The following is a 19,805-nucleotide window of genomic DNA, read 5'->3' on the forward strand; positions in this document are numbered from 1 at the left end:
TTTTATGTTTGGGAAACACAGCTTTAAGGGTTCTAAGGCACTGAAAGATTCTTTCTGCGGAAATTTGAATTTCTTTCTAAGTTCATGTCTTCCTTTCTGTTGTGGACATGCAGGCGGACATGTGGTGGTCTGGAGACACCTGGCTGCAGTGGTTGCTCTCTTCCTACCGTGTGGGTTCCAGGAACTGAACGCGGGTCACCAGGCTCGGCAGCAAGTGCCTTGATCGCCTGAGTTGTCTTCACGGCCCTATTATAACATTTTTTGGTCCAACTCATTTCTCACCCACCTTCAAATCTTTACTTCATAAAGAAATCTAATTTTTTTCAATTTATGTTTGTTTACCTTAGTGTGTGACCGTTTTGCCTTCATGTATGTTTGTGCACCATCTGCATGGCTGAAGCATGAGGTCAAAAGGCGTCTTTGGTTCCTATAGAACTTGAGTCGCTGATAGTTGGGATCTGTTATCTGGGTGCTGGGAATCAAAGCAAGGATCACTGCAACACCAGCAAATCCTCTTAACTTCTCAACCACCTCTCCAGCCCCAAGAAACTGGATTTCAATTCAATAATTAGCAGTGAACTTGACCACTCCCTCTTTACACCAGTGAACAATTTCCCTTTTATTTTGAAACCACCGAATGTTTTATTTGAAAATTCTTTTTTTTTTCACATTGGCACAAAAAATGATGTGTCACAAAAAAAAAGCAAAATTTTAGGATTTAGGGTTTTAGGAACAGTTTTCTTCAGCATAAAGCTCATTTTGGAAACTGCTCTGGTGCCTGGCCCCAAGCCTTTTGGCAAAGGCTACCTTTAATTCTGTTTCCAAGATAAAGCACTGCTGACCTGCACCCCTGGGGATGTCAGAGACGGTTTCTGGACCTTTAGGACTTTCCCTGGGGCTGAGTGGGATGGTGAGTATCCAGTGTCCAATGATCCACACCTTCAAATGACTCAGACCTCCCCATGGTCCCCCGGGAGAAACACACATACTGAGTCGGGCATCTAGCGAAGAAGAATCTCATTTAATTGCATCAGGCAGGAACTTATAGGCTGAGATAGGAGGTGGGAAGCCTGGGATGGGTCAAGGCAGAGCAAGAAACAGGGCCAATAATATTCTGTCACATTAAGGGTGTCTGGGCAGAGACAGGCTTAGGTCGGGTAGCCAGAGACAGGTCTCCAAAGTCGAGGTAGGCTCAGGAAGTTACACTAGGCCTCACCAAACTCAAGTTAGGCTTAGGAAGTTACACTGGGCCTCATGGCCAGGCTTCATGAGACCCAACATTTTTTTATCTTCATGTGTATTGTATGACTGGCATACATGTGTGAGGTGTATGTCATATGTGAGCATGCATGTGGAGAGTCTAGGTGGATGCCGAAAACCGTTGTTAATTGCTCTTTAATCTTACTTTAATCTTACAGCATCTCTCAAGCAAATCCAGAGCCGTTGGTACAGATGGCCTTGCTTGCCAGTTTGCTCTGGGCATAGCTTGTCTTCTTCCAAAGCTGGAATTCCACATGGTCATGGGAGGTGTCATACGAGTCCTGGGACTGCTGCACCCACCTGACACGTATGTGGGTTTTGAGGAGCTAAACTTTGGTCCTCATTTTTACATGGCAAGGACCTTAACCACTAAATTTAATCCATCATGGAATTTTTTTTCCTGATCATTATTCCTTCAGTCCAACAGTATAATAACTATCTATGCAACATTGACGTGATATTGTGTGTTAAAGTCTTCTGAAGATGATGTTCCATGTGGGAGCATGTGTGCAGGTGAGAAACAATCACCAGGCTATTTTATAGAAAAGGCTTAGGCATCCACAGATTCTGGTTCCAGGGACAGTTATTGAACCCATGCCCCACAGATACAAGGAAAGAGCGCATAGAACATGACATCAGCGCTCTGGTGCATATATGTAAACTATCCTATCACAACTAAAACACTCAGTAATGATGCCAACAATAATTAGAAATATTAGAAACTCTCTATATAGTTGTGAGAGGTATTGGATCAACAAGTACCATCATTTTATTTTAATGTTTGTTAATAGACTTATAAATTAGGTTTTCAGGCCAATGACAATAGATACTTACAGAAGAAAAGAAATACATAAACATTAACTCATAGGTTGTCAAAGATCAATTTAAAAAAATTCATGTTTTCTCCCTATTCATCCCATGTAAGTGTATGCCTCAGTTACGGTTTCTGTTGCTGTGAAGAGACACAATGAACATGGCAACTCTTATAAAGGAAAACATTTAATTGAGGAGGCTTGCTTACAGTTTCAGAGGTCCAGTCCATTATCATCATGGCAGGAAACATGGTGGCGTGCAAGCAGACATGGTGCTGGAGAAGCAGCTGAAGAGTCCTACCTACATCCTGCAGGCAACAGGAAGTTGGCTGAGACACTGGGTGCTATTCTGAGCATAGGAAAACCTCAAAGCCCACCCTCCACAGTGACACACTTCCTCCACCAAGGCCATAACCACCCCATTAAAGCCACATCTCCTAAAAGGGCAACTCCCTATGAGATTATGGGAGCTAATTACATTCAAACTACCACAGCATAACACGGATCCTGGAGACATGGAACTACAAACTAAAGCAGAAAAGACATAGGAAAACACCAAACATACAATGGAATGTATTGGTTTTTAATTCACAACTAATTGATCATGAGTTGGTCAGTTTCTTTCCTTTAACTTATGTGTATTCTTTTAAATGATTTCTCATGTGAAACACTGAAAATCATAGCTAGAATTCAGGAAACATTATTATAATGACAATGCAGGGGGAGTTACTTTCTATATCTAATACTTGCTCTTTTATTCTCTGAATCAAAACAAAATATTTACTCCATTGGGCAGAAAATTGTGCCAATTGACTTTTTGTCTGTTTAAAAATCCTCCGAGGTCTGCTCAGAAGGAGAGTGGAAGTCTTTGATGGGAGTTAACAGGGCACATACTAAATAAGGGAAATTCGGACTAGGGTTTTAGAGACTATTTAACATGGGACTAATAAACACACCCGGGCTAAGAAAATAGATATGAAAGCAAGATCCATCCTTCTGCTGTATATAAGAAACACACCTCAACCTCAAAGACAGAGATTACCTAAGAGTAAAGAACTGGGAAAAGATTTTTCAGTCTAATGAACCTAAGAAACAAGCAGGTGTAGCTATCTTAATATCTAACAAAATAGACTTCAATCAAAATCAATCAAAAGAGATGGAGGACACTTTATACTCATAACAGGAACAATCCATCAAGATGAAGTCTCGACTTCCTTGTTCATCTTCTCCCTCCTTCCGCTCCTCATTGGGACCTTGGGAGCTCAGTCCAGTGCTCCAGTGTGGGTCCCTGTCTCTGTCTCTATCCATCACCAGATGAAGGTTCTATGGTGATATGCAAGATATTCGTCAGTATTGCTATAGGATAGGGTCGTTTCAGGTTCCCTATCCTCATCTGACCAAGGAACTAACTGGGGACATCACCTTGGGCTCCTGGGAGCCACTCTAGGTTCAAGTCTCTTGCCAGCCCTAAGGTAGCTCCCTTAATTTAACTAAGAATTGTGCTTCCGTGCTCCCCTATCCAGCCTTCCTTTATCCCAATCATCCTGGGTGCCATTCTGTTGTAATAAGGGGCTACAGAGCTGCGTCCCCAGCACCCCGCTGCCCGCAAGGCTAGCTTTACCCGAAATAATTACACGGAAACTGTATTTATTTAATCACTGCTTGGCCCATTTCTATCTGGCCTCTTCTAGGCTAACTCTAGCACCTGGACTAGCCCATCTCTAATAATCTGCTGTAGCCCACAAGGTAGCTTACCAGGGAGATTCTAGCCTACATCCATCCTGGGTCGGAGCTTCATCGGGTGTGTCTCAGAGAGCAGAGCTTTACCCACATCTACCCAGGAGCCGGGAGCATGGCGTCTCTGCTCCAGACAGCAGAGCTGTCGAGTCTGAACTCACTTCCTCTTCCTCCCAGCATTCTGCTCTGTTTACTCCACCCACCTATGTTCTAAACTATGAGCCCAAGCAGTTTGTTTATTACTCAACCAATGAAATCAACAGATCGATATATGACACTCCCACATCACTTCCCCTTTTTCTGTTTAAACAAAAAAAAGGAATGCTTTGACTTTAACATAGCAAAATTACATATAACAAAACAGTTATTAAGCAAAAATTACAGTTACAATATTTATATCTACCTTATCTTTTATCATAACAATGGAAAACTATAACTATAACTAACCATTCTTCAAGTTTATCAAAGACTCCAGAAGAATATAATATTACCTAACTAAACAAGAAATCCAAAACTCTAGAAATGACAGAGACATCTCGCTGCCTGGACAGTCACCCAAAGTTTCTCTGTGCCGTTGGGGCATCCATCTTCAGCCTATAGGCCCATGGTATCCAGAGACATTTCCGAAGTCAGGACCAAGAGGGGTGCACCCACCCAGTGAGACAGTGGGGCTGATCTATTGGGAGCTCACCAAGGCCACCTGGACTATGACTGAAAGAGCATGGGATAAAACCGGACTCTCTGAACATGATGAACAATGAGGGATGATGAGAAGCCAAGGACAATGGCATGGGGTTTTGATCCTACTTCATGTTCTGGCTTTATGGGAGCCTAGCCAGTTTGGATGTTCACCTTCCTAGACATGGACGGAGGGGGGAGGACCTTGGATTTTCCACAGGGCAGGGAACCCTGACTGCTCTTTGGACTGGAGAGGGAGGGGGAAAGGAGTGGAGGGAGGGGGAGAAGGGTGGAAGGAGGGGGAGGGAAATGGGAAGCTGGGAGGAGGGGGAAACTTCTTTTTTTTTCCTTTTCTCAATAAAAAAAAAAGAGAAAAGAAGAAAAAAAAAGATGAAGTCTCAATCCTGAACATCTATGCCCCAAACACAAGAGCACACACATATGTAAAAGAAACATTACTAAAGCTTAAATCACACATCCAACTCCACACACGACTAGTAGGGGGCTTCAACACCCCACTCTCACCAATGGACAGGTCAACAAGACAGAAACCTAACAGAGAAATAAGAGATCTAGCAGATATTATGACTCAATTTGGAATTAACAGACATTTATAGAACATTCCACCCAAACACAAAAGAATATACCTTCTTCTCAGCACCTCATGGAACCTTCTCTAAAACTGACCACATACTTGGTAACAAAACAAACCTCAACAGATACCAAAAAATTGGAGTAACCCCCGTATCTTAAATTCAACAAGACTAATTTCAGAAAGTCCACAAACACATGGAAATTAAACAATGCTCTATTGAACCATCCCTGGGTCAAGAAAGAAATAAAGAAAGAAATTAAAGACATCCTAAAATTCAACAAAAATGAAGGCACAAGCAGTACTAAGTGGAAAGTTCATAGCACTAAGTGCCTACACAAAGAAAGCAGAGAACACTCACACTTGTGACTTAACAGCACACCTGAAAGCTCCAGAAAAAAAAGAAGCAGACTCACCCAGGAGGAGTAGAGGACAGGAAATAATCAAATCAAGAGCTGAAATCAATAAAACAGAAACAAAGAAAACAATACAAAGAATCAATGAAACAAAGAGCTGGGTCATTGCAAAGCTGTTCTTTAAAAGAGCAAATTGAATGGTGTTTTCTTTATTTTCAATGTATAACTTATAACACTAAGTTCTTTTATGGCTTAGTAAATGAGTAAGAAGAACACAGAACCAAGGGTGTTTGATAAAGCCTCAAGGAATCATATTACTTTATATTTACCTAAAATTACATAAAATACATGAATCTGTAAAACAAGATTATGCCCCTTGGGCTAACAGTGCTCCAACACAAAATCTATAGAATAACAAAAACACTAGTAATGTGCACAAAACCCTCCTTTCATGGCCAAGCAGTTCCCTCTAATAATATAAGCAATTGCTAGAGGCCATGGATACCCACAAGAGGTTGAAGGTAAGGCCTTATTGCTAAAGTCTTACACTTTGGTTACAGGACTCAGGTGGTTCAGTAAGCATCCAGTCTGAAAGCCTCCATTCTGTCGTCTAGCTTCCATACTATCAGAAAGTACTGCGAAAATTGCCAAGGGAAACAATTAAGTCTTACCTGTCTGTGACACAGAAATGACCAGTATAGCAAGATATCTGTAAGAGTGCCAATAAGGGCCATTCACAGAATGATGGTGAGCGACAGTTGTCTAACTGGACTGAAGGCCTGCTCAACAGGAGGGAAATTATTTCTAGTACTAGAATCCAGGCTCACTACACAGAGCTAGTGAGGTCATGATCTAAGAGGAGATCTACAGCTATCACTTTACCAAACCAGCACAGCTTTAAATCTTAGACTCACAGACAAATGCAGCTGTCAAAAAACCTTCTATTTACAACAAGGAGACCATTACAGAAAACTACAACTGAGCACAATCCAGTGATCCAGTACATGAGGATCCGGTGACAACGGATGTATCTGTTTCACAGCCCCTGCATCTATTCCTTAGGGAACACTACACAAGAGCTGGGAGAAAGATTGTAAGATTTAGGATGCCAGAAGGTGGGCTAGGAGACTCACCAGCCAGAAATGGCAGCGTTAAGGAGACCTGAGCAACGGCAATATCAACAGACATCCTAACTGGGAAGAGGAAAGTCTCATGGACTTCCCACCCCTAAATAAAAACTGCAGGCAACTAATGGCTGTGGAGACAGAGATGATTGGCCTCTCTCCAGGATGAGCCTCCTTTATGGTTATCCATTCCACAGTGGTTACCCTGAAAATGTAACATGGAGGGTCCAGGCCTGCATAGAATGGGGGCAGGGTTCTGTTTGTTGTGGTGGTTTTTGTCCCAGCTGGTACCCCCAGCTGTTTAGCCCCAAAGAAAACCACACATAGGTCTCCATAAATTATAAGCTGATTGGCCCATTAGCTCTAGCCTCTCACTGGCTAACTCTCATATCTTGATTAATCCATTTTTCTGATCTACGTTAGCCATGTGGCTCAATACATTTTTTCAGTGGGGCAGCTCACATCCTGCTGCTTCGGTGGTCTGGCTGGGCAGGAGAGAGAGGAACCAGCTTCCTCCTTCCCAGAATTCTCCTGTTCTCGTTACATCATTTCTACTTCCTGTCTGGTTTTCCCACCTATATTTCCTGCCTGGCCAATCACCGTTTATTTATAACATGACTGACAGAATACAGACAATTCTCCTACACCATGAAAACATATACACACAGCAACAAAAATGAACTCAGTAGACCGTATTTACATATTTGTGTATATATGTATGTACTCATGTAAGTTTACATATAAATACAGTATATGTATATAAATATAAATGTATATACACACAGATGTGTATGTGTGTGTGAATAACAAAAGGGGAAGTCATCAATTTGAAAATATGGATGAGATGAGTGGGTACAAAGTACATAGAAGGGGTTGGCGGGAAGAGAAGAAAGGGAGAAGTTATGTAATTATGTTTTAGTTAAAATGTATTTAAAAGTAAATAAAATTTGAAACAATAAAAACAAATTCTTAACTTCAGGTTAGCTTCCAACTTTTATTCTCGGTATTATTCATTTACAAACTTCCCTAAGAGTTGCTCTAATGAGAAATTATAGTATCTCTTACCATTCATCTTCACTTCCTATCATAGCCCCACCACTGTGCTTGTGAGGTCACCTTTGCTTCTATTGTAGTCCTGCATAGTCTAGGTGGCAGCAATGCCAGCATCCTCGGCCAGCTCTTCTATGCTCCATCTACACACTGTCCTCAGGCTTTAGTCTTCTTGCTCGTTTCTCGGCCACTCACTCCTCTCTACTGCCCAAGTCTTTCCTTCTCGTAGCATTCTTGCCAAGTCTCATGCAGTATTACAGGCTGAAGACAAACAATGTACCTACAGCTGACTGCTTGTGCCTGCTCTGAGCAGCACTTCAACCATGATGTGTATTAAAAAGACTTGGGAGGTGGTGATACTACTGATCACACAGCATTAGTTACAAAGTAATTTGTGGACCAGGGAGCAAGGAGGACATTTTAGGCTATATGCAATTACTCATAACCAGTTTACGGTAGTAAAAGAAATGTTAACCATGTGTTTGGAGGCAGATTTGCTTTGGTTTTGTTTATCAATCTTGATAGATTGCTTTGTTTCATCTTGAATTCCTTGTTTCCATAGATCCTCGGAGATTAGCCTTATTTATGGGTATTTTAAGTTTGCTTACTACAGCTAACCTTGGCATATTTTTATGTTTAGAAAAAATACTCCATTTTTCTGTAAACTATGCATACCATTTGCTGTTTTTATGAGTATTGTTGTGTCTTGAATATGAACTACACTGTGAAGTTACATAGCCTCTTTACCTGACTACTAAACATGCAGCTACAGAACATAGTGATTGTTTCTGGCTTCCAGCCTTGGTTGAATTGTAACCTTTCTTTATTCCCTCTTTTGTTACATGGATTCTAATTGGTCTTGTTAATAATAAAAACCCAGAGTCAGATATTGGGGTAAATGTTGAAAAATCAGAGAAGTAAAGGAACCAGTTACTAGAGAGACATTTTACCTCTACTGAAGGGTATCCTGTCTCTAGGAATCCTCAGACTGAAGACCTTGTGATGTGGGAGTGATTTCTTTCCAATCTGTTGCTTTCATTGGTTAATTAATAAAGAAACTGCCTAGGCCCATTTGATAGGCCAACCCTTAGGTGGGTGGAGTAAACAGAACAGAATGCTGGGAGAAAGAAGCTGAGTCAGGCAGTCGCCATGATTCTCATTCCCAACACAGCCGCAGGTTAAGATCTTCCCTGGTAAGCCACCTCGTGGGCTACACAGATTATTAGAAATGGGTTAGGTCAATATGTAAGAGCTAGCCAATAAGAGGCTGGAACTAATGGGCCAGGCACTGTTTAAAAGAATACATATTCCGTGTAATTATTTCGGGTAAAGCTAGCCGGGTGGTGGGACACAGCCCAGCCTGCCAATCTTATTACAACAACCTTGATCTTCTGTCTCCTCCTGCCTTATATTCCTCTCTCAGCCCAGCCATATCCCTTCCTGTCTCCATTTACCTACTTCTGGTATTAAAAGCCTGTGACTTCCAAGTACTCGGTTTAAAGGTATGATCCACCACTGCCTGGCCTCTATGACTAACTAGTGGATAGAGCTACATTCTGATCTTCAGGCTAGCTTTATTTGTTAGATCACAAACAAAATATTACCGCACTCTTGCTCTCTGAAATGAGAACCTGTATTCTATATCATTGTGTGTTTTAAGTAGATAACTTTCTTGTGATTTGACTTTAGAGGTTCTCACAGCTAAGCGCTAATTTTGAGTCTTTGTAGGGACTTTGTGCTTTTAAATGAGATGGTACTGCTGACACTTTGGAGATGGACTAAATGCTCTTTGCATTAACAGATGGCCATGAGACTTTGGATGCTAAAAGAATAATGGTATCATAACAAAGCCTGGGAACCTTGAAACAAAAAAAAATAATCATAAGAAAATCATTGTTGACTCACTGAAACTTCTTTCAATTATTGTCATTAAAAATATCCCATTGTGCTGGACTGTGGTGGCCATGCCATTAATTCCAGGAATTAGAAGGCAAAGCCAGGCAGATATCTAAGTTTCAGGCCTACCTGGTCTGCAAAGCAATGTCTGGGACAGCCAGTATTATACAGAGAAACCCATTCCAGAAAAAAAAAATTGATATTATGTAACATAGGTTGGGAGTGTGGTGGTTTTTGGATTATGCAAATGCATATGAATAAATGCAGTGTTTGAGGCTATTCAATTTGTACTGATTCATCATATTATTTAGCTTCCATACGCATTTCGCTTTTTTTATAAGTTATTGCAAGTGCTTTGAAAAACTATTGATCCTTCTTCCTATATATGTTTTAAATTTTCCCCCTAGAAACTTTTCCATTTATAGCAGAATTAATCTACTTGCAGTTGGAATTCTTAAATAATACAACAGTAACTTAGAAGCTGTACAGAAACTGGTATTCCATAATTATTTGGTAGCTGATATCCCGGAGATATCGACCACACATGGTATAACAAGTTACAAGACTGGATGAGGCAACCCAGTCAGAGGAAAACGCTCCCAAGAGCAGGCAATAGTCAGAGACAACCTCCACTCTCACTGTTAGGAGACTCACAAGAACAAAAAGTTGCACAACCAGACCTAAACAAGTTCCCTAATTGTTGGTTCAGTCTCTGTGAACCCCTATGAGCTCAGGTCAGTTGATTCTTTGGGTTCTTTACCTTTTTTTTGTTCTTGACCACCCTGGTTCCTATAATCCCTCATCCCCTTCTTCTGAAGGATTCCCCAACTCTGCCTAATGTTTGGCTATAGGGCTCTGCATCTGCTCTTGTTATCTACTGGAGGAAGCCTCTCTGATGACAATTATGCTAGGCTCCTATCATTAGGAATCACTTCATTGACATTCATTCATTCATTTGTTTGTTTATTCACTTATTGAGAGCTATGTTTGGTTCTATCATAGGTCTCTCATCTATCAAGCCTCTGGGTTCTTGGCCTCCAGGTGGTGTCAGGAACAGGCTTGCTCTCATGGCATTGGCCTCAAGTTACTATTCATTTATTCATTCTCAGTTGGGGAACATCTGGGATGCTTCCATTTTCTGGATAATATGAACAAAGCTGCTGTGAACATGGTTGATCAAGTGTACTTGAGGTAGGAGTGTGTGTCTTTTGCAAATATGCCCAGGAGTGGTATAGTTGTGTCTTGAAGTAAATTCATTCCCAATTATCTGAGAAACTGCAATATTGATTTCCAAAGTGGCTGTACAAGTTTACACTCCCACCAGCAATGGAGGACAGTTGCTTTGCAACCTCACCAGCATGAATGATCCCTTGTGTTTCTGATCTTCGCCATTCTGACAGGCATAAGATAAAATCTTAAAGCCGTCTTGATTTCCGTTTCCCTAATGGCTAAGGATGTTGAACATTTTTTTTTTTTTTTGGTTTTTTCAAGACAGGGTTTCTCTGTGGCTTTGGAGCCTGTCCTGGAACTAGCTTTGTAGACCAGGCTGGTCTCGAACTCACAGAGATCCACCTGCCTCTGCCTCCCGAGTGCTGGGATTAAAGGCATGTGCCACCACTGCCCGACTGAACATTTTTTATAAGTGTTTTTTTAGCCATTTTGGTTTCTTATATTGAAAATTATCTGTTTAGATCTGTACCCAATTTTAAATTGAGTTATTTGGTTTGTTGATGTCTAGTTTCTTGAATTCTTTATGTATTTTAGATATTAGACCTCTATTGGACATGGAGTTGGTGAAAAAATGGAGCCCCATTTTGTAGGCTACTGCTTTATATTATTGATGATGTACTTTGCCTTAAAGAAGCTTTCAGTTTCATAAGATCCCATTTATTAATTGCTCATGTTAGTGCCTGTGTTCTTGGTGTTCTGTTTAGTAAGTTTTCTCCTGTGCCAATGTATTCAAGGTTTTTCCCTACTTTCTTTTCTATCAGATAGCTTGGTGTGCCTGTATTTACATTGAGGTCTGATCTATTTGGATTTGCATTTTGTGTAGGATTATAGATATAAATTTATGTGCATTCTTCTACATGTAAACATCAGTTAGACAAGGATATTTGCTGAAGATGCTTTCTTTTTCCATTGTTTATTTCTGGTTTCTTTATCAAAAATCAAATGTCCGTAGGTGTGTGGATTTATGTCTGGGTCTTTGATTCAATTCTACTGATCAACCTTTCCGTTTTTATGCCAGTACCATGCATTTCTATTACTATAGCTCTTTATTACAGATTGAAATCAGGGATAGTGATACCTCCAGGAGTTTTTGTATTGTATAGGATTGTTTTAGCTTTCCTGAGTTTTTATTTTTCCATATGAAGATAAGTATTGTTCTTTCAAGGTCTGTAAAGAATTGTGTTGAGATTTTAATGGGAATTTCTTTGAATCTGTAGATTGCTTTGAATCTGTAGATTGCTTTTGGTTAGATGGCCTTAGATGGCCATTTTTACTATGCTAAATCTACTGATCCATGAGCATGGGTGATCTTTCCATCTTCTGATACCTCTTCAATTTCTTTCTCTAAAGATTTGAAGTTATTGTCATGCAGATTTTTCATTATCTTGACTAGAGTTACACTAAGATGTTTTATATTATTTGTAGCTATTGTCAAGGGTGTTGTTTCCCTGATTTCTTTCTCAGTCCATTTATCATTTTATATAGGAGGGCTATTGATCTTTTTTAGTTAATCTTGTAACCTGCCACTTCACTGAAGATGTCTGTCAGCTGTAGGAGTTCCTGGGTAGAATTGTTGGAGCAGCTTATGTATACTATCATAGCATCTGCAAATAATGACTGTTGTGAAATATTTGTATAAAATGTAAAGATGTGTTGCTTTGATTTGGTCTAATAAATGTTGAATGGCCAATAGCTAGGCAGGAGAGATAGGCGGAACTTCTGGGCAGAGAGAGAATGCTGGGGGAAAAAAAGGTGGATTGAGTCACCAGCCTCACTCAGAGAAAGCATCATGGGGTGTATGGAAATGAGGTAATGAGCCTCTTGGAAGAATGTAGAATTTAAAATGGGTTAATTTAAGTTAGAAGAACTAGTTAGAAACAAGCCTAAGTTAAGGCTTAGCTTTTTCAATTAATAGCAAGTCTCCATATTATTATCTGTGGACTGGCATTCTAGACGAAAAAGTACAGCTACAAACGGTGCCAAATATCGGGTCACATATATCCACAAAGGCCTGAGAAAGCTAATAAACAAAAAAAAAAAGGTTGAAATGTGGAAGAAACAGCTCCCTGGTGACTGTGGTCTCTTGAGTAGGATTGGCGAACAGAGGTACAGTTCTTTCACATGCAGCTGAGCACATGAGCAGCTGGCACTGGGTACAAACACCTGCCATAGGTGGATACAATGAATTTCCAGAGCTGGGGTGGGCAAAAGTGGCTCCAGGGCGGTACCCACTGGCATGAGGCTAGACCGGTGAACTGATGAGGGAAGAACAAGGTGCCAGAGCCACACAATTCCTTGAATTTCCTAGGCATCTGTTCTTTTGTCCCCGTCTTCATCTGATTTTATTAATCTGGGTATTCTTTCTCTGTCTTTTAGTTAGTTTGGATAAAGGTTTGTATATTTTGTTGGTTGTCTGGAAGAACCACCTCTTGTTTTACTGATTCTTGTATTTTTCTCTTTGTTTCTATTTTGTTGATTCCTGCTGTCTTCTTTGCTTGAGTGTGTTTGCTTCTTTTTGTATAGAGTTTTTGGGTATTGTGTTAAGTTGCTAGTATGAGATCTCTTCAAGTTCTTATGAAGGCATTTGATGCTACGAAATTTCCTCTTAGTACCACTTTCATTGTGTCTTATAATTTTGGGTACCCTGCACACTCATTCTCATTGAATTCTAGGATGTCTTATTTCTTTCTTAATCTCTTCGTTGACCCAATAGTTATTCAATAAAGAAATGTCCAGTTTTCATGAGTTTGTAGGCTTTCTGTTGTTTCGGTTGTTCTTGAAAGCCAGCTTAAATTTGTGGTCATCTGTTAGGATACAGGGGATTATTTAAATTTTCTAATAATATCTGTTGAGACTTGCTTTGTGACCAAATATGTGGTCAGTTTTGCAGAATGTTCCATGAGATGCCAAGAAGAATGTGTATTTTTTATGCTTGGGTGAAAATTTCTGTAGATATCTGTTAGGTCAGTTTGGTTCATAATGTCTGTTAGCTCCCATATTTCTCTGTTTAGTTTTATCTAAATGATACGTCCATTGGTGAGAATGGGGTGTTAAAGTTGCCCACTATTAATGTATCAATTAAACTTCAGTAATGATTCTTTTACAAATGTGGGTGTCCTTGCATTTGGGACATACTTTTTAAGAATTGAAATGTCATCATGTTTGCATTTTCCTTTGATGAATATGAAGTGTCCTTACCCATCTCTTTTAATTAATTTTGGTTGGAAGTCTATTTTGTTAGATACTAGAATAGCGACATCAGCTTTCTCTTGGGTCTATTTGCTTGGATAGATATTTTTCCAGTCCTTTACTCTGAAGCAATGCCTATCTTTGATTTTGAGGTCAGTTCTTTTTGTATGCAGCAGAAGAATAGATCCTGCTTTCACATCCATTCCATTAGCCTTTGTCTTTTTATTGGTGAATTGAAACTATTGATATTGAGAGATATTAATGACCAATTGTGGTGGGATTTCAATCCATTTAACCAATAACTTTTGGGTCACAGACCTGGGGTGTGGTCTTGTCTGCCTACAACACAGCTTAAAAGCTGAGGGAGAGGTCACATGCTTGCTCTCCATTGTTCTCATACTCTCTTGGTCATTAAAGCAGAGCAGAAGGAGAGAAACAGCTTGCGGCTGGTGCTCTTTACCCCTGGGCAGAGCAACTGGATAAAGGCAGCTGGATTAGCAGCTGTGTTTAATTTGTTCTGTATCAGTGAGTGTTTGTACCTATCCTATAACTAAGTAAATTCTTGAGACCATTAAAATATTCTTGAGGTTTCATGTAACCACTGGTACCCAGTGTGGGGTTAACCCAAAGACCACCTGAGTCCGTTGCCCAAGGCAGCCACAAATTATTGTTAAATCATTAGGTGTGTGTGTGTGTGTGTGTGTGTGTGTGTGTGTGTGTGTGATGTTTCTCTTCTTTTGGTTTTGGTGATGTGAGATTATTTTATTTCCTCTGTTTTCATGAGTATAGCTAATCTCCTTCATTGGATTTTTCCTACTAGCACCAACTGAAGGGCTAGTTTGATGTGGGATGTTCTTCTGTATGCTTTAAATATATGTTGCTTTTATTAGTTGATGAATAAAGCCTCTTTGACCTATAGTAGGGCAGAATATAGCTAGGTGGGAAAGCCAAACTAAATACAGGGAAAAAGAAGGTGGGGGTCAGTGGAGATGCCAGCAGCCACTGGAGGAGAAATATGCCAGAGCATTACCAATAAGCCACGATCCATAAGGCAATACACAGATTAGTAGAAATGGGTTAATTTATGTATAAGAGCTATTCAGTAATAAGCCTGAGCTACCAGTCACCCAATTACACTTAATATTAACCCTCTGAGTGATTATTTTATAAGTAGCTATGGGACTAAGCAGGACACAGAAAAGCCTCCAGCTACATTTGGCACCATGACAAAGTCTGAATGTAGATCAACAAGGGATAGACAAGGTAACCCTTACCATCAGGAAATGCTGTGAGGGGCCTCTCACAGGCCCTCATGTCAAGTTTGGTTCAGTCATTCCCCTGTCACCATGGAAGAAACTCCTTCCTAAAGCAATTTATGAACCTAATGCCTATTGTAAGAAAGCATACTGCTCTGGATGATAGAACAGCTATAGAAGATAAAAATTTCAGGAAAAATCATAAAGCAAATATTTTGGCAAACTCCAATAAATGATCAAAGACTCATTGAAAGTCTTATATACATAGGTGCAGATGAGATATTAATTGCACAAGAATCTTGATATCCAAATTGCAGGAGGTAAATGTTCAGCTTTTAGGGATTGAAACTTTATCTCAGGTACAAGAGAACATAAAAGAGTCAAATGTATAGGTTCAGAAGACAAAGAGGAAAATTCAAGCTATATGTGGCTAGCATAACATGAATTTATGGGGACATGTGATGTGAGATACACCTCTGTATGATGTGAGTATGTTTTATTACCATTGGTTGAATAAGGAGCTGCTTTATCCTATGGCGGGGTAGAATATAGCAAGGCGGAAAATCAAAGCAGAGATAGAAGAGAAAAGTAGGTGGAGTCAGGCAGATGCCATGTAGCTGCCAAAAGAGAAAGATGTCAGATCCTTACCAGTAAGCCACAGCCTCATGGCAATACATAGATTAATAGAAATAGGTGAATCTAAGATGTACAAGTGCGCTAGAAATATACCTAAGCCATTGACCAAACAATGTTGTAATTAATAAAGTTTTTGCATGATTATTTGTATCTGGGTGGCCAGGAAACAAAAGCATACTTTCTGTTTACACATGTGATTTGTTGCAGAAATGGAATATCCAAGTTAACATTCCTCCAGTATAAGAAAAAAACTGTAAATTAACTTATATTTCTGGGAAACATATTAAAAGGTATTATGAAGAACAGTGACCAACTATTCAGATTGTAAATGAACAGGGCACAGCAGCTGCTCATCTTTCAAAAATACTAACAGTCCTACCTTTAAAATGGCTAATGGACAACCCTGTATGGGTTGAGCAATGGCCTTTAACATTAGAGAAATTACAGGACTTAGAAGAACTTGGTACAGAAGAAGCTAAATGTTCATCATACTGAAGAAACAAGTAGCCCTTAGAATTCTTCTGTATTTGTTATTCAAAAGAAATATGGAGAATAGAGAATGGTAACAGATCTAATAGCAGTTAATAAGATGGTTCAGCCAATGGGTTCTCTACAGCCCAGAATTCCTTCTTTATTATCTAAAGGATGGCCTCTTAGAGTTATTGATTTAAAGGACTCTTTCTTTACTATACCTTTACAAAAAAGTAAAGAGAAAAATTTGCCTTCATAATGCCTATTTATAATTCTCAGCCTGTTCAGAGATAGCAACAGAAGATTCTTCCACCGGGAATATTAAATAGTTTTACCTTGTGCCAATATCTTGTATGTCAGTCATTGCAAATAATAGGTGTTTTCCTCGGTCTATGGTTTACCATTATATGGACAATATCTTACTAGCTGATTATAATATATATACTTTAGAGAAAATGTTTGAAGAAAGTTTTGCCTTGCTGGGTATTGTAAGTTGCTCTTGACAAAATACAAAGAGGGGATTTTATTAATTATTAAGAATATAAAATGAGGGGGCTGGAGAGATGGCTCAGAGGTTAGGAGCAGTGCCTGTTCTTCCAAAGGTCCTGAGTTCAATTCCCAGCAACCACATGGTGGCTCACAACCATCTGTAATGGGGTCTGGTGCCCTCTTCTGGCCAGCAGGCATACACACAGACAGAATATTGTATACATAATAAGTAAATAGATATTTAAAAAAGGAATATAAAATAATTCTATAAAAAATTTGACCCCAAAAGGTCTAATTGGGAGAGATCAATTGCAGACTCTTAATAACTTTCAAAGATTTCTGGGAGATGTGACACATCTATTGACCACTATTAGAGTAACAAATCTAGAACTTATTAATTTGTTCCAAAATTTGAAAGGCAATAAGGACATAAATAGTTCCAGATAATTATCAGCTAAAGCTGAGAAAGAATTGGTTTTGTAGAGAAAAAATGACAGACAAGATCCACATGTGGATCATTTTGGAACCAGAACCTAATTTCATTCTGGTTATTTTATGCTCCATGAATTCCCTATAACAGTTTTAATAAAGAGGGAGGATATTATCTTAAAATGGATATTTTAAATCTTAATATTTTTACCACATAAACTGATTAAAAAATTAAAAGCTTATATGGAAAAAGTTTCTGAGTTGGTTCAAAAAGGAAAATTGAAACTTCATCAATTACCAGAAACAGATCCAGCAGAAATTTTAGTACCTTTTATTAATAATAAAATTGACTCATTATGGGCAGAAAATGAAAATTTACAAAGAATTTGAAGTAATTTTTGAGGGGAGATTAACAACAAATATCCCAAAAGCAAAATAATTCAATTTATAAAGAGAACTAGCTGATCATTCCTTACATTGTAAAGGAAACATGAATATCTGAGCTCCTACATTTTAAATTGATGCAAATAAATCAGGAAAGGCATATTATAAATCAGGAAACTTGAGTGTGTGTCTCAAAGCTCCTATGATTCTGTCAAAAAAGTAAAAAAGTCAGAACTATATACTATTCTCATGGTACTATTAGATTTTCCAGAATCTCTTACCATAGCTACTTATTCTCAATATGCAGAAAGAGATATTTTACATATTGAAACTGCTGAATTAGTCCAAATTATACAAAATTGGCTTTCTTATTTATTCTATTACAAAAATAATCAGAAATAGAAATCATCCCTTTTATATAGCCCATATTAAATCCCACATGGTTCTGCCAGGTTCTCTAGCACAAGGTCATGAGGAAATTGATCAGCTGTTGATAGTAAATGTGCTAGACGCCTCAGAATTTTACAAAAACATCATATCAATAGCAAAGGCCTGAAAGATTTTCCCATTACTTGGCAAAAAGCCAGGGAAATTGTAATAAAATGTCCTACTTCTTCTTTATACAACCAAATTCCACTCTCTACAGGATATAACCCAAAAGAGACTCAAAGAAAAGAAATATGGCAGGTGGATGAGTTCCATTTTATAGAATTTAGAGAAATGTGACATACACCATACTATAGACACATACTCAGGATTTCAATGGGAAATTGCTTTGAGTTCTGAAAAGACTGATTTTGTAATCACACATTTTCTAGATGCTATGGCTGTTGTAATAGGAACAGCGGGGCTGAGTCCCTGGCACCCGGCCGCCCACACAGCTAGCTTTATCCGAAATAATTACACAGAAACTGTATTCTTTTAAACACTGCCTGGCCCTTTAGTTTCAGTTTCTTAACCCATTTCTAATCATCTATGTAGCACCATGAGATGTGCTTACCAGGAAAGATCTTAACCCGCGTCTGCCTGGAGTGGGAGAATCATGGTGACTCCCTGACTCAGCTTCTTTCTCCCAGCATTCTGTTCTGCTTACTCCTCCTACCTATGTTTTAACCTATGAGGGCCAAGCAGTTTTTTTATTGCTTAACCAATGAAATCAACAGATTGATATATGACACCACATCATATGGCCATATGGGTATACCTATAAAAATAAAGTCTGACAATGCTCCAGCATATGTATTTAATAAAATGAAACAGTTTTTTAATCTTATAATATAAAGCATATTACATGTATACTACACAATCATACAGGTCAGGCAGTTATAGAAAGGTAAAATTGAACTCTAAAAGATATGCTTAATAAAAAGAAAGGAGCAATAAAGATTCCCAGAAATTGACTGCATAATGCTTTAAATTTTCTAAACAGTAGTGAGAAAGGGAACGACAGATTCCTTTCTTTGTCAATGTCAATGGAGACACATTGGACAATAGAAAAGCTACTGAACTAAATCACTCTATGTACTTTAAAAATGTATTGACCTCAGAATGGAAACCAGGATATGTTTTATGTTGGGAAGGGGTTTTGTTTTTGTTTCCACAGGAGAAGAAAAGCTAAGGATACCATCAAAATTGAAAAAGTTTTGGTTTGAACAAGAGAGATCTCTTGATTAGAAGAGGTGATAGTTCATCAAAAAGCATGACCATCTAATATCTAAACTAAATCAAACTTGCCCAAAGGGAACCTCCCCAAAGTTAGGATTGGGGTGGGATTTTGTTTTTGTCTTTCAGGAGAATGAAGGCATCCAGCTAAGTAATCTGCAGACCATTAGGCAAATACGACATTTAAAGAAAAAGAACAAATCACTCATAAAAATTTCCCAATATGAAGCATAAATGGGCTTATTGGTATATCACAGTTCTAATAGAATAAAATTTCATAAATCTTTCCAAATGTTTGTTTCTGCCATTCTCTACAAACATACAATGCAAACAATCTTTTTGTAGTTCCAGTTCAATTAAAAATTACAGCTAGATTTGGAGTTGTAGCATGGCTCTCTCCTTCTCTAAACCCAAGCATGCTTATTAAAGGAAAATCCAAACTCTCTGTCTCAAGTTAGAAGAGCCACATGATATGAAATGGAAGAAAAACCAAAATTAAAGATTATTTTATTGCTACTATTTCATAATTCTTTGGATTCTTTGGTTTTACTTTG

Source organism: Microtus ochrogaster, chromosome 1, assembly GCF_000317375.1.
Source record: "Microtus ochrogaster isolate Prairie Vole_2 chromosome 1, MicOch1.0, whole genome shotgun sequence".
NCBI lineage: Eukaryota > Metazoa > Chordata > Mammalia > Rodentia > Cricetidae > Microtus > Microtus ochrogaster.